Below are 13,745 nucleotides of genomic sequence, written 5' to 3'. Positions count from 1 at the left end.
GATGCATACCAGACTTCATTTCCAGTATGCCCTGAAAATCATTAAGAGCTACAGATCATATCTTCTGATTTTACTAGTGAGCCTCTGAAACATCAGGTAAAAAATGAACATTCTTTACCAAAGATGTAGAATATTTAAGGATTTAACAAAATAGCACACTTGGTTATAAATAGGTTAGAAACTTGCTCAGTCTCCTCTCCAGGGAAAAAGAGTCTGTAATAGGGGAATAAGGGGACTGTATTTTACTATGACATGTCTTTAGTACCTAAGGGACTCAATATTCCCCAATGCAGAGCTAAAATGGAACTCCCATATCCCTACCATCTTCATCTCTGAACGAAATCTGCAATTGTATTCTCTTCTTTCCTTCTTTCTTCCACATTTAAATTGTTATTTCCACATGGGTTCTACCCACCTTTATTTCTTTATTAGAATATTCTCAAGGTTTACAGTAACTGACTTCAGTTATTGTCTCTTCTGGGATATTTACAAATGATTTTTAATGCACTGCCTTCCTTCCAATGTCTTTATTTCTGAACACCTAATGGAAATTTTTACCTGAATGTCCCTTGGGTTCTTAAACATGACTTTTCAGTAACTGCAGTCATCAATTTCTTCTCCTAATAAAAGTTAAGAATTTAGGTTCTGGAGTTAAAAGGTGTGTGTGTGTTGCCTAAATCCTTAACTGGTATCTAAAATATTGGGTAAGTTACCAATTCTTTCTGCATCAGAGTTTGTAAGATAGGCATGGGAATAATTGCTTATCTTTCATTATGTTGTGATGTTTAGTTGAGTTGGTATAAGTCAAATGCTTAAAATGATGCATGACGTATGGTAAATATTTAGTAAAATTCACCTGTCACAATTTAAGTTCTCATACCCTCCAGTAGAAGACCCATCACAACACTCATCAGACAACATTCTTTTCCTTTTAATTTCTATGTTCTTCTATAAACTAAAAGCTCTGTAAGCACAAAGACCAATTCTGTCTTGTTTACTACTTTCCTCCTGTTAGTAAGTCCAGTACAGGGTAATAGTAAGGACTAAATACTATCTGTTTAAATTATGTTTTCCTTTGCTTGAGAACCTTCAGAATATTTTCACATACCTCACATTCTAAGGAACAGAATCTAATAAGACAATGTCCTCCTCCCATTCCCACAGCTACTACCCAAATTTAGGAACTTCTTAGGTTTCAGCTGACCTGTATTACCGAACTGTAGCAACTTCTAACCATTAGTTTAGAATTTCCCACATACTCTAATTCAGCCATCCACACTGCTATTAACATAATCTCTGACAATGAAACTCTGTCTCTTCCTAGCTCAGGATCTTTCAGTATTTTTCTATTACCTACTGAATATTTGAAGCATGTAATAAAAATGTAAATCTCCAAAACGATCATTCTGCCTTGATGAAACTTTAAGAAGCATTTGAGTCAGAGTGGAAGCAATGAAAGATACATTCTCATTCATTTAAATACTTTCAACACACAAAGAATTGTGCAAAATCTGAACTTCCTCATGAAGTAGAAGTAACAGAATTTTGGAGAATATTTACATTTCAGAGGAAACATAAGTATAATCAACAATGAACACCAGCCAGGTGAAATAGATGATATTTTAAATTTAATTTTCAATTTGCATGAACTTCTCATCATAATTAATTGCAGATTTTCTCACTGTTTATAAAAATGGATCAAATATAATCCAAGATATTTATCTATTAACATAATGTAATTTTTAAATTTTTTATTTCATTAATTACCTGTAACCAGTAGTACCACTTAGAAAGTGTCTACCTTTGAGTTATCGAATGCTCAATTAAAAACTCATTTAAATAGGAGCTTATTTTTCTCACATGACAATAAATCTGGAGGTAGAGCGAACAGTGTTGGTTAAACAACTCAACTCTCATCAAGGTGCCAGGCCCATCCATTCCATTGTCCTCAATCTCTTGGACTTATACCTCAGACTTGTCACCTCAGGGTCACAAAATGTCAGTCACAGCTCCAAGAATCACATCTTCACACAACTATATCCAAAGAAGAGAGCAAGATAATTGGGGGGAAAAAAAAAAGAATTCCCCTCACATGCTTTTTCATGTATATGATGAAGTAAATTTTCTACAGAAGCCAATACATGACTTCCCCTTACGTTCCTTCAGTCAGAGTTATGTCATTTGGCCAATCTTTGCTGCAAGAAAAACTGGAAAAATCAATTATCTCCCATGTATAGCCTCTATCTTGAAAAGAAGATTCTGACATAAGGTAGCAAGTGGAGGTACTAGAATGGTCTAACACAATAAAGAGGCTTGTTAAATATGTTCATACAAGGAAATTATGTTTACTCACTTAAGGTATATAATACATTTGATTTTTTGTTAAGTAGCTTTGCTCTTTAAAGCTTTAAATTAATGAACCTGACTCAGGATAATCAACTCATCATAGAAATATATAAGCATGTGTACATAAAAAATAAAAATACACATATGAATGTATATATTTACACACAAACTATTTATAAATAATGAAGAGAGATGCATCAAGCTATATTTCCAAAGGGAAAGTTTCCATGGTAGTCAAATAGCAACAGATTCTCTTAGCCCTTTGAAACACCTCAAAATAAGAAATGCCTACTAACACAAAGGAATGATTTGTACTACCACGATTAAGGTGAATTTTTTATGAGGGGAGAAAGATCTATGAACATAAAGAGATGGAACAGATAAATGGGCAGTGAGTTTCTGAAGCACAGGAGAAAAGATTAATTATTCTCAAATTTCAATTTTAGGTTTTTGCTTTTTTTGTTTTTTTTTGTTGTTGTTTGGAAGCTTCTTCTTTGCTTCTACCTCTTATTTAGGAAATACTCAATATATCATATACAATACTGAAAGTGCTATATGCACTAAATTAAAGAAAATGAAAATTCATGACGCAGCCTAGTATATAAGGATCTAAAGATAAGAAAAATTAATGACATGAACTGAATTTTTAAATCCCCCTAGTAACTCCACAAGTGCCTGCGATTTGATAAAAGAGACTCTAGGCCCTCTTCGTGGGCATCCTTGCACCAATCCTGGCTGTCAATCTGAATGCAATTCTGAATGAAGACAATAAAGCTTCAAATAAGAGTTAGGATTAGGATGTATTAAGAGATGTCTATCCTGACTGTGTTTCTCTCATAGAACTAAAGTTGGAGAAACAAAAAAGGGGATCTGTCAAGTCATCATTTATGGGACAAGTTCTTTTAAATTTCCAGCTCCTGTCCAAAACCAAGTTAGCCTTGTCTGAATGCATTTCTTTCCTTTGCTCAACTTGCTACAGTTTGAAATTTATGAATAGATCAAAAGCATGAAAATGCTAAATGTAATGCTTAATAACAATGACATTTCTGGAGAGTTGGACTCAGAAATATGTCCTAGCAATTCCCACAATCTGGCTGTACATGTATTATTTCAAGAGAAGTGCAGAAAGATGAGTTTACACCCTTGTGGATATTGGCTGTCCAATCAAAGATGCACTTACCGAGAACTTTTTTTTCTCCTGTGAGAGATTGCTAGATAAATTATATACCTGACCAAGAAAATCAATCATGCCATAGAAGAGAGGGAACTCGGTCCTCAGGGAAGTGACATCTTAAAAATGGCAATTGTGCTAAAAGAAGTTCCTTCCCCAAAATAACTACACTATGAAATATAAATCTGTGTATAGTTTCTGTATAAATAAATATAATGACGTGTGTGTGTGTGTATATCACATGCCATGATTGGATCCTATTAAAAAGATATTAGTCTAATTATAAAATTAAAGAATTATTATAAATTGTAATATGGTGGGAGAAAAACTTGGTAATCATTTGAATTCTCCTTTCACTTTCCCCTACTTCTCTCACTGTGAGGAAAATTTGAGTTCTCTAGAGGTATGTTAAGATCCAGTGAAATTTCAATAGAGAAGAAGCCATATCCTCTTTCTTCAAAAGCTTTATTTTTCTTGCTGTGTGTGATTAGAGATGATGAAAGCAGTAGTTTAAAAGCATCTATATTCATCCCAACATCATTTTTAACTATTAATGAGTTAGATGAAAAGCCCAAAAGAAATGTGGCCGGCACAGTGTACAACTCATACAAACAATACGTGAAAGAAAAAAAAAATATATAAACGGCATACAATTGAGAATACAAAATTAACTCATATATTTATTGTCATTTAATGTTTAATAAGGATGCCAGGCAATACAAAGAGAAAAGAATAGTCTTCAAATATGTTGTTGGAACAAAGGAGTGAACATGGATCCTATGTCAGTCAATATAAAATTATTAACATAAAATAAATCACAGATTTAAATGCATAAGAAATAAAACCATAAAATTCTTAGAAGAAAAGTAATTTTAAAGGAGAAAAGTTAACTTTCATAACATTAGGTTACAGAAATGCTTTCTTAGATATGACATGATAAGCACAAACAACAAAGGAAGAACAGATAAATTTGATAAAGTTATTCTTCAAACATACCAAAAAAGTGAAATAGCATATCACATAATGGAAGAAAATACTTGCAAATCACATATCTGACAATGGCCTAGTATACAGAAATACAAAGAACTCAAACTCAATAATAAAATGAAAATTACCCAATATAAAAATGGGTGAAATATCTGATTAGATATATCTCTAGTAAAGATATACTTACGGCCAATAAGCATGTGAAAAGATGCTCAAATGACTAGTAATCAAGGAAATACAAATCTAAAACATGATGAGATGTAACTTCAAACCCACTAGGATGGCTATAATAACAACAACAACAAACAACAAATGTTGGTCAGGATCCAGACAAATCGGAGCCCTCACACACTGCTGGTGCAGCCACTAGGGTAAAGAGTCTGGCAATTCTTCAAAATGGTAGACAAAGAATTTCCATATGACACAGCAATTTCATTCCTAGGCATATATCCAAGAAAAATGAAACAAAACATCCACGAATAAACTTACACAAGAATGTTTACAGCATACTTATTCATTGAAATCACCAACTGTCCTTCAACTAATGGATAAATGGTTTGTGTCATAGCCATATAATGGAATATCATTCAGCAATAAAAAGGAATGAACTACTGACACATGCTGCAACCTCGATGGACCTTGAAAACATTACTGTGATTGGAAAAAAATTTTGTCACAAAAGAACATATTGGACTATCTCATTCAGATGAAATTTCACAATAGACAAATCTATAGAAAGTGAAAGATTGCTGGTTGCCTAGGGCTGAGCAGATGAAAGGAGACAGGAGTAATAGGTGATGAAAATATTCTAAAATTGGTTGTGGGAATGATTGCACAGTCCTGTAAATAAAGTAAAAAACACTGAATTGTACACTTTAATGAATGAGTTGTAAGGTATATGAATTATATCTCAACAAGCTGTTAAACCAGCTATTTTAAATAGCAAAATTTAAAACAGCACCAAAAACATGAAATACTCAGGTATGAATATAATGAAATATGTGCATAATCTGTACACCACAGAGTGTAAAATGCTAATGAAAATAATCAAAGACTACATATAAATGGAAGGATAAACTATGTTTATGAATTGGAAGATTCACATGTCCCTGCTTCTTAACAGATACACATCCTATGCATTGTATTCAACTCCCGGCAGGATGTTTTACAGAAAGCTGATCTCAAATTTAAATGTAGGGAGAACCTAAGATGGTGGCTAGGTGATACAGGGCAAAAAAAACACCTCTGTGAAAAATACTAGATAAAAACCAGAAAGTGACCCAGAACACCACTTCCAGAGTAGCACCAGCCAGACAAGGTCTGCTAAATCCATAGGGAACGTGCATTTGGTGAAACCAGGAGTCTGCATTCTGAAATGAGTGAGTGAGTCAGCTGAGAGTCCCTTGGCCATGCTGCGGTGTGGGGAAACAGTGGGTTGGTGTGGTTGGAGATGGACTAGTTCTTTAAAAAAAAAGTGAAGCCCAGGAGCAGCTACAGATACAACGGGAGCGGGCTGGGCTAATGCCTCAGTGTCAGGCATGGAGGATACCCCTTCCCACACCCACTGCTGATTGTCTTGGGTCCAGGGGAGCAAAGAGCAGCCAAAAGGAGAAAAAAAATGCATGACTTGCAGCCATCTCCCCAGCGGGGGTGGGGGGGACGCTCCTGCCCGGGGCCAAACCCACAGCACAGAGCCACACCAAGAAACCCAGCATGACAAGGAGTCTTCCCCGCAGCACCGCTCACACACCACAATATTGGCAGTGGACAGTGGCCTTCAATACATCCATAGCTGACTGTCCCACAGCTGGGAGGGTGGAGCTGTGCAGAAAGGGGGAAGTTAATGCATCCCATTCAACCACCCTGAAGTGGGCTGGGAATGCCCCTGCACAGCCCGGCGTCCCAGGGCTTCCCTGGAGTCCGGTACACACTTGTGATGTGGCACGGCCCTCCCTCCCTCAGCAGAGGTCCTGGAAGAGCACAGCAGGGAAGGGGGAACCACTTGGAAATCCCAGGGAACCTACGCTAATACCAAGGACTTTTGGGCCAGTGGCAAAGAACAGCCTTAAATCTCCAGAACACCTGGGAGGTCAGATTATTAAAGCTGCCTTTCTTCCCTAACCACTCAGACACATACCCCTCATTCAGGGCAGGCAGTATTGACAACACACCCAAATTACGTGCACCAATTGGACCCCACAGGAATCAGATCCCCACACACCACAAAGTTGGGGAGAACTGACTTGAGGGGAATAGGTGACTCACAGACGCCATCTGCTGGTTACAGAAAGTGTACACCACCAAGCTGCAATTCTGACAAATTAAAGATCAAGTAAAGCAAATGCCAAGAGGCCAAAAACAACAGAAAATCTTAAAGCATATGATATAACCAGATGATATGGAGAACCCAAACCCAAACATCCAAATCAAAAGATCAGAAGACACACAGTACTTGGCGCAATTAATCAAAGAACTACAGACACGCAGTGAGAGCATGGCACAGGATATAAAGGACATGAAGAAGAGCACGGCACAGGATATAAAAGACATAAAGAAGACCCTAGAAGAGCATAAAGAATATATTACAAGAGTAAATAAAAAAATAGAAGATCTTATGGAAATTAAAGAAACTGTAGGCCAAATTAAAAAGACTCTGGATACTCATAAGATTAGAGGAAGCTGAACAACTCAGTCTCCTCGAGGACCACAGAACAGAAAATGAAAGAACAAAAGAAAGAATGGGGAAAAAAATACAGAAATCAAAACGGATCTCAGGGATGTGATAGATAAAACATCCAAATTTAAGACTCATTGGTGTCCCAGAAGGGGAATGTGCCTCACCCAGCTGTGGGTGGTGACTTCGGTGGGATACTCCTATGGAGGTGTGACTCCACCCATTCAGGGTGGGCCTTGATCAGTGGAGCCATATAAAACATGCTGACTCAAAGAGACTGAACGCAGTGCAGCTGTGAGTGATGTTATTTGAAGAGGAGCAAGCTTGCTAGAGAGGAATGTCCTGGGAGAAGCCATTTTGAAACCAGAACTTTGGAGCAGACGCCAGCCATGTGCCTTCCCAGCTAACAGAGGTTTTCCGGACACTATTTGCCATCCTCCAGTGAAGGTACCCGATTACTGATGTGTTACTTTGGATACTTTATGGCCTTAAGACTGTAACTGTATAGCCAAATAAACCCCCTTTTTATAAAAGCCAATCCATCTCTGGTGTTTTGCATTCCGCAGCATTAGCAAACTAGAACAGCCACTAACCAAAAAGACAAAGCATGAAAGGACCTCATGTTGACCACTGACCTCCTGACCCAGCGGAGATGCATGATCACCCCTCACAAAAATACAGGTGGCCCTTCACCTCCATCAAATTTCTGCACTACAATTAAAAAAAAAAAGTCAAAAGACCCACCCATTCTGCCACAAACCCCTCACTCTCAGGGCTCTACCTCAGCCAAGGAGGCCCAACACATTGTTGTGTTTGGGGCTTTGAGTGACAGTTTCCTCTTGGCTCAATCTACATAAAAAATAAGACTTACACACTGTGTAATATTTAAACAGGTTAATTCAAACAGCACTCTTACAAAAATAGCGACAGAACATTTCAGCATCATGGATAACTTTCAGTCATTGGGATATACAACTGACTGACTGAGGGTCTCTGCCTCTAAATACAGGTAGACTAAATACAAGTATAAGAAAGTGGTGATTCCCCCAAATTCTAAGAGTCTCTCCAGACAGAGTCCCTCCTGGTGAGTCAGGTGTAAAACCTCTGACTGTAAAATGCCCAAGACACCTACATGCTTCCTTTTTTACTCCCTTAAGAGTGCTGCTTTAGGGAGGCGGGTCAAGATGGCGGACTGGTGAGCTGTATGTTTTAGTTACTCCTCCAGAAAAGTAGGTAGAAAGCCAGGAACTGCGTGGACTGGACACCACAGAGCAATCTGACTTTGGGCATACTTCATACAATACTCCTGAAAATGTCGAACTGCTGAGATCAGCGAAATCTGTAAGTTTTTGCGGCCAGGGGACCCGCGCCCCCCCCTGCCAGGCTCAGTCCCGTGGGAGGAGGGACTGTCAGCTCCGGGAAGGAGAAGGGAGAACTGCAGCGGCAGCCCTTATCGGAAACTCATTCTACTGATCCAAACTCCAACCATAGATAGACTGAGACCAGACACCAGAGAATCTGAGAGCAGCCAGCCCAGGAGAGAGGAGACAGGCATAGAAAAAAAAACAACACGAAAAACTCCAAAATAAAAGCGGAGGATTTTTGGAGTTCTGGTGAACATAGAAAGGGGAAGGGCGGAGCTCAGGCCCTGAGGCGCATATGCAAATCCCGAAGAAAAGCTGATCTCTCTGCCCTGTGGACCTATCCTTAATGGCCCTGGTTGCTTTGTCTCTTAGCATTTCAATAACCCATTAGCTCTCTGAGGAGGGCCCTTTCTATTTTTTTTTTTTTAATCCTTTTTTCTTTTTCTAAAACAATTACTCTAAGAAGCCCAATACAGAAAGCTTCAAAGACTTGCAATTTGGGCAGGTCAACTCAAGAGCAGAACTAAGAGAGCTCTGAGACAAAAGGCAATAATCCAGTGGCTGAGAAAATTCACTAAACAACACAACTTCCCAAGAAAAGGGGGGTGTCCGCTCACAGCCACCATCCTGGTGGACAGGAAACACTCCTGCCCATCGCCAGCCCCATAGCCCAGAGCTGCCCCAGACAACCCAGTGTGACGGAAGTGCTTCAAATAACAGGCACACACCACAAAACCGGGCGTGGACATTAGCCTTCCCTGCAACCTCAGCTGATTGTCCCAGAGTTGGGAAGGTGGACCAGTGTGAATTAACAAAGCCCCATTCAGTCAGCAGACTGGAGCCTCCCTACACAGCCCAGCAGCCCAGAACTGCCCTGGGGGGACGGCACTCACCTGTGACATAGCACAGTCATCCCTCAACAGAGGACCCGGGGTGCACAGCCTGGAAGAGGAGCCCACTTGCAAGTCTCAGGAGCCATACGCCAATACCAAGGACTTGTGGGTCAGTGGCAGAGACAAACTGTGGCAGGACTGAACTGAAGAATTAGACTATTGCAGCAGCTTTAAAACTCTAGGATCACCAGGGAGATTTGATTGTTAGGGCCACCCCACCTCCCTGACTGCCCAGAAACACGCCCCATATACAGGGCAGGCAACACCAACTACACACGCAAGCTTGGTACACCAATTGGACCCCACAAGACTCACTCCCCCACTCACCAAAAAGGCTAAGCAGGGGAGAACTGGCGTGTGGAGAACAGGTGGCTCGTGGACGCCACCTGCTGGTTAGTTAGAGAAAGTGTACTCCACGAAGCTGTAGATCTGATAAATTAGAGATAAGGACTTCAATAGGTCTACAAACCCTAAAAGAACCCTATCAAGTTCAGCAAATGCCACGAGGCCAAAAACAACAGAAAATTATAAAGCATATGAAAAAACCAGACGATATGGATAACCCAAGCCCAAGCACCCAAATCAAAAGACCAGAAGAGACACAGCACCTAGAGCAACTACTCAAAGAACTAAAGATGAACAATGAGACCATAGTACAGGATACAAAGGAAATCAAGAAGACTCTAGAAGAGCATAAAGAAGACATTGCAAGACTAAATAAAAAAATGGATGATCTTATGGAAATTAAAGAAACTGTTGACCAAATTTAAAAGTTTCTGGACACTCATACTACAAGACTTGAGGAAGTTGAACAACGAATCAGTGACCTGGAAGATGACAGAATGCAAAATGAAAGCATAGAAGAAAGAATGGGGAAAAAAATTGAAAAAATCGAAATGGACCTCAGGGATATGATAGATAATATGAAACGTCCAAATATAAGACTCATTGGTGTCCCAGAAGGGGAAGAAAAGGGTAAAGGTCTAGGAAGAGCATTCAAAGAAATTGTTGGGGAAAATTTCCCAAATCTTCTAAACAAAATAAATACACAAATCATAAATGCTCAGCGAACTCCAAATAGAATAAATCCAAATAAACCCACTCCGAGACATATACTGATCACACTCTCAAACACAGAAGAGAAGGAGCAAGTTCTGAAAGCAGCAAGAGAAAAGCAATTCACCACATACAAAGGAAACAGTATAAGACTAAGTATTGACTACTCAGCAGCCACCATGGAGGCGAGAAGGCAGTGGCACGATATATTTAAAATTCTGAGTGAGAAAAATTTCCAGCCAAGAATACTTTATCCAGCAAAGCTCTCCTTCAAATTTGAGGGAGAGCTTAAATTTTTCACAGACAAACAAATGCTGAGAGAATTTGCTAACAAGAGACCTGCCCTACTGGAGATACTAAAGGGAGCCCTACAGACAGAGAAACAAAGACAGGACACAGAGACTTGGAGAAAGGTTCAGTACTAAAGAGATTCGGTATAGGTACAATAAAGGATATTAACAGAGAGAGGGAAAAATATGACAAACATAAACCAAAGGATAAGATGGCTGATTCACGAAATGCCTTCACGGTTATAACGTTGAATGTAAATGGATTAAACTCCCCAATTAAAGGATATAGATTCGCAGAATGGATCAAAAAAAATGAACCATCAATATGTTGCATACAAGAGACTCATCTTAGACACAGGGACACAAAGAAATTGAAAGTGAAAGGATGGAAAAAAATATTTCATGCAAGCTACAGCCAAAAGAAAGCAGGTGTAGCAATATTAATCACAGATGAAATAGACTTCAAATGCAGGGATGTTTTGAGAGACAAAGAAGGCCACTACATACTAATAAAAGGGGCAATTCAGCAAGAAGAAATAACAATCGTAAATGTCTATGCACCCAATCAAGGTGCCACAAAATACATGAGAGAAACACTGGAAAAACTAAAGGAAGCAATTGATGTTTCCACAATAATTGTGGGAGACTTCAACACATCACTCTCTCCTATAGATAGATCAAACAGACAGAAGACCAATAAGGAAACTGAAAACCTAAACAATCTGATAAATGAATTAGATTTAACAGACATATACAGGACATTACATCCCAAATCACCAGGATACACATACTTTTCTAGTGCTCACGGAACTTTCTCCAGAATAGATCATATGCTGGGACATAAAACAAGCCTCAATAAATTTAAAAAGATTGAAATCATTCAAAGCACATTCTCTGACCACAATGGAATACAATTAGAAGTCAATAACCTTCAGAGACTTAGAAAATTCACAAATACCTGGAGGTTAAACAACACACTCCTAAACAATCAGTGGGTTAAAGAAGAAATAGCAAGAGAAATTGCTAAATATATAGAGACGAATGAAAATGAGAATACAACATACCAAAACCTATGGGATGCAGCAAAAGCAGTGCTAAGGGGGAAATTTATAGCACTAAACACATATATTAAAAAGGAAGAAAGAGCCAAAATCAAAGAACTAATGGATCAACTGAAGAAGCTAGAAAATGAACAGCAAACCAATCCTAAACCAAGTAGAAGAAAAGAAATAACAAGGATTAAAGCAGAAATAAATGACATAGAGAACAAAAAAACAACAGAGAGGATAAATATCACCAAAAGTTGGTTCTTTGAGAAGATCAACAAGATTGATAAGCCCCTAGCTAGACTGACAAAATCAAGAAGAGAGAAGACCCATATAAACAAAATAATGAATGAAAAAGGTGACATAACTGCAGATCCTGAAGAAATTAAAAAAATTATAAGAGGATATTATGAACAACTGTATGGCAACAAACTGGATAATGTAGAAGAAATGGACAATTTCCTGGAAACATATGAACAACCTAGACTGACCAGAGAAGAAATAGCAGACCTCAACCAACCCATCACAAGCAAAGAGATCCAATCAGTCATCAAAAATCTTCCCACAAATAAATGCCCAGGGCCAGATGGCTTCACAGGGGAATTCTACCAAACGTTCCAGAAAGAACTGACACCAATCTTACTCAAACTCTTTCAAAACATTGAAGAAAATGGAACACTACCTAACTCATTTTATGAAGCTAACATCAATCTAATACCAAAACCAGGCAAAGATGCTACAAAAAAGGAAAACTACCGGCCAATCTCCCTAATGAATATAGATGCAAAAATCCTCAACAAAATACTTGCAAATTGAATCCAAAGACACATTAAAAAAATCATACACCATGACCAAGTGGGGTTCATTCCAGGCATGCAAGGATGGTTCAACATAAGAAAATCAATCAATGTATTACAACACATTAACAAGTCAAAAGGGAAAAATCAATTGATCATCTCAATAGATGCTGAAAAAGCATCTGACAAAATCCAACATCCCTTTTTGATAAAAACACTTCAAAAGGTAGGAATTGAAGGAAACTTCCTCAACATGATAAAGAGCATAGATGAAAAACCCACAGCCAGCATAGTACTCAATGGTGAGAGACTGAAAGCCTTCCCTCTAAGATCAGGAACAAGACAAGGATGCCCGCTGTCACCCCAACATTGTGCTGGAAGTGCTAGCCAGGGCAATCCGGCAAGACAAAGAAATAAAAGGCATCCAAATTGGAAAAGAAGAAGTAAAACTCTCATTGTTTGCAGATGATATGATCTTATATCTGGAAACCCCTGAGAAATCGACGATACAGCTACTAGAGCTAATAAACAAATTTAGCAAAGTAGCGGGATACAAGATTAATGCACATAAGTCAGTAATGTTTCTATATGCTAGAAATGAACAAACTGAAGAGACACTCAAGAAAAAGATACCATTTTCAATAGCAACTAAAAAAATCAAGTACCTAGGAATAAACTTAACCAAAGATGTACAAGACCTATACAAAGAAAACTACATAACTCTACTAAAAGAAATAGAAGGGGACCTTAAAAGATGGAAAAATATTCCATGTTCATGGATAGGAAGGCTAAATGTCATTAAGATGTCAATTCTACCCAAACTCATCTACAGATTCAATGCAATCCCAATCAAAATTCCAACAACCTACTTTGCAGACTTGGAAAAGCTAGTTATCAAATTTATTTGGAAAGGGAAGATGCCTCGAATTGCTAAAGACACTCTAAAAAAGAAAAACGAAGTGGGAGGACTTACACTCCCTGACTTTGAAGCTTATTATAAAGCCCCAGTTGCCAAAACAGCATGGTACTGGCACAAAGATAGACATATAGATCAATGGAATCGAATTGAGAATTCAGAGATAGACCCTCAGATCTATGTCCGACTGATCTTTGATAAGGCC

This window comes from Choloepus didactylus, chromosome 6, assembly GCF_015220235.1.
Source record: "Choloepus didactylus isolate mChoDid1 chromosome 6, mChoDid1.pri, whole genome shotgun sequence".
NCBI classification, from domain to species: Eukaryota; Metazoa; Chordata; class Mammalia; order Pilosa; family Megalonychidae; genus Choloepus; species Choloepus didactylus.
This window is presented reverse-complemented; position numbering follows the sequence as displayed.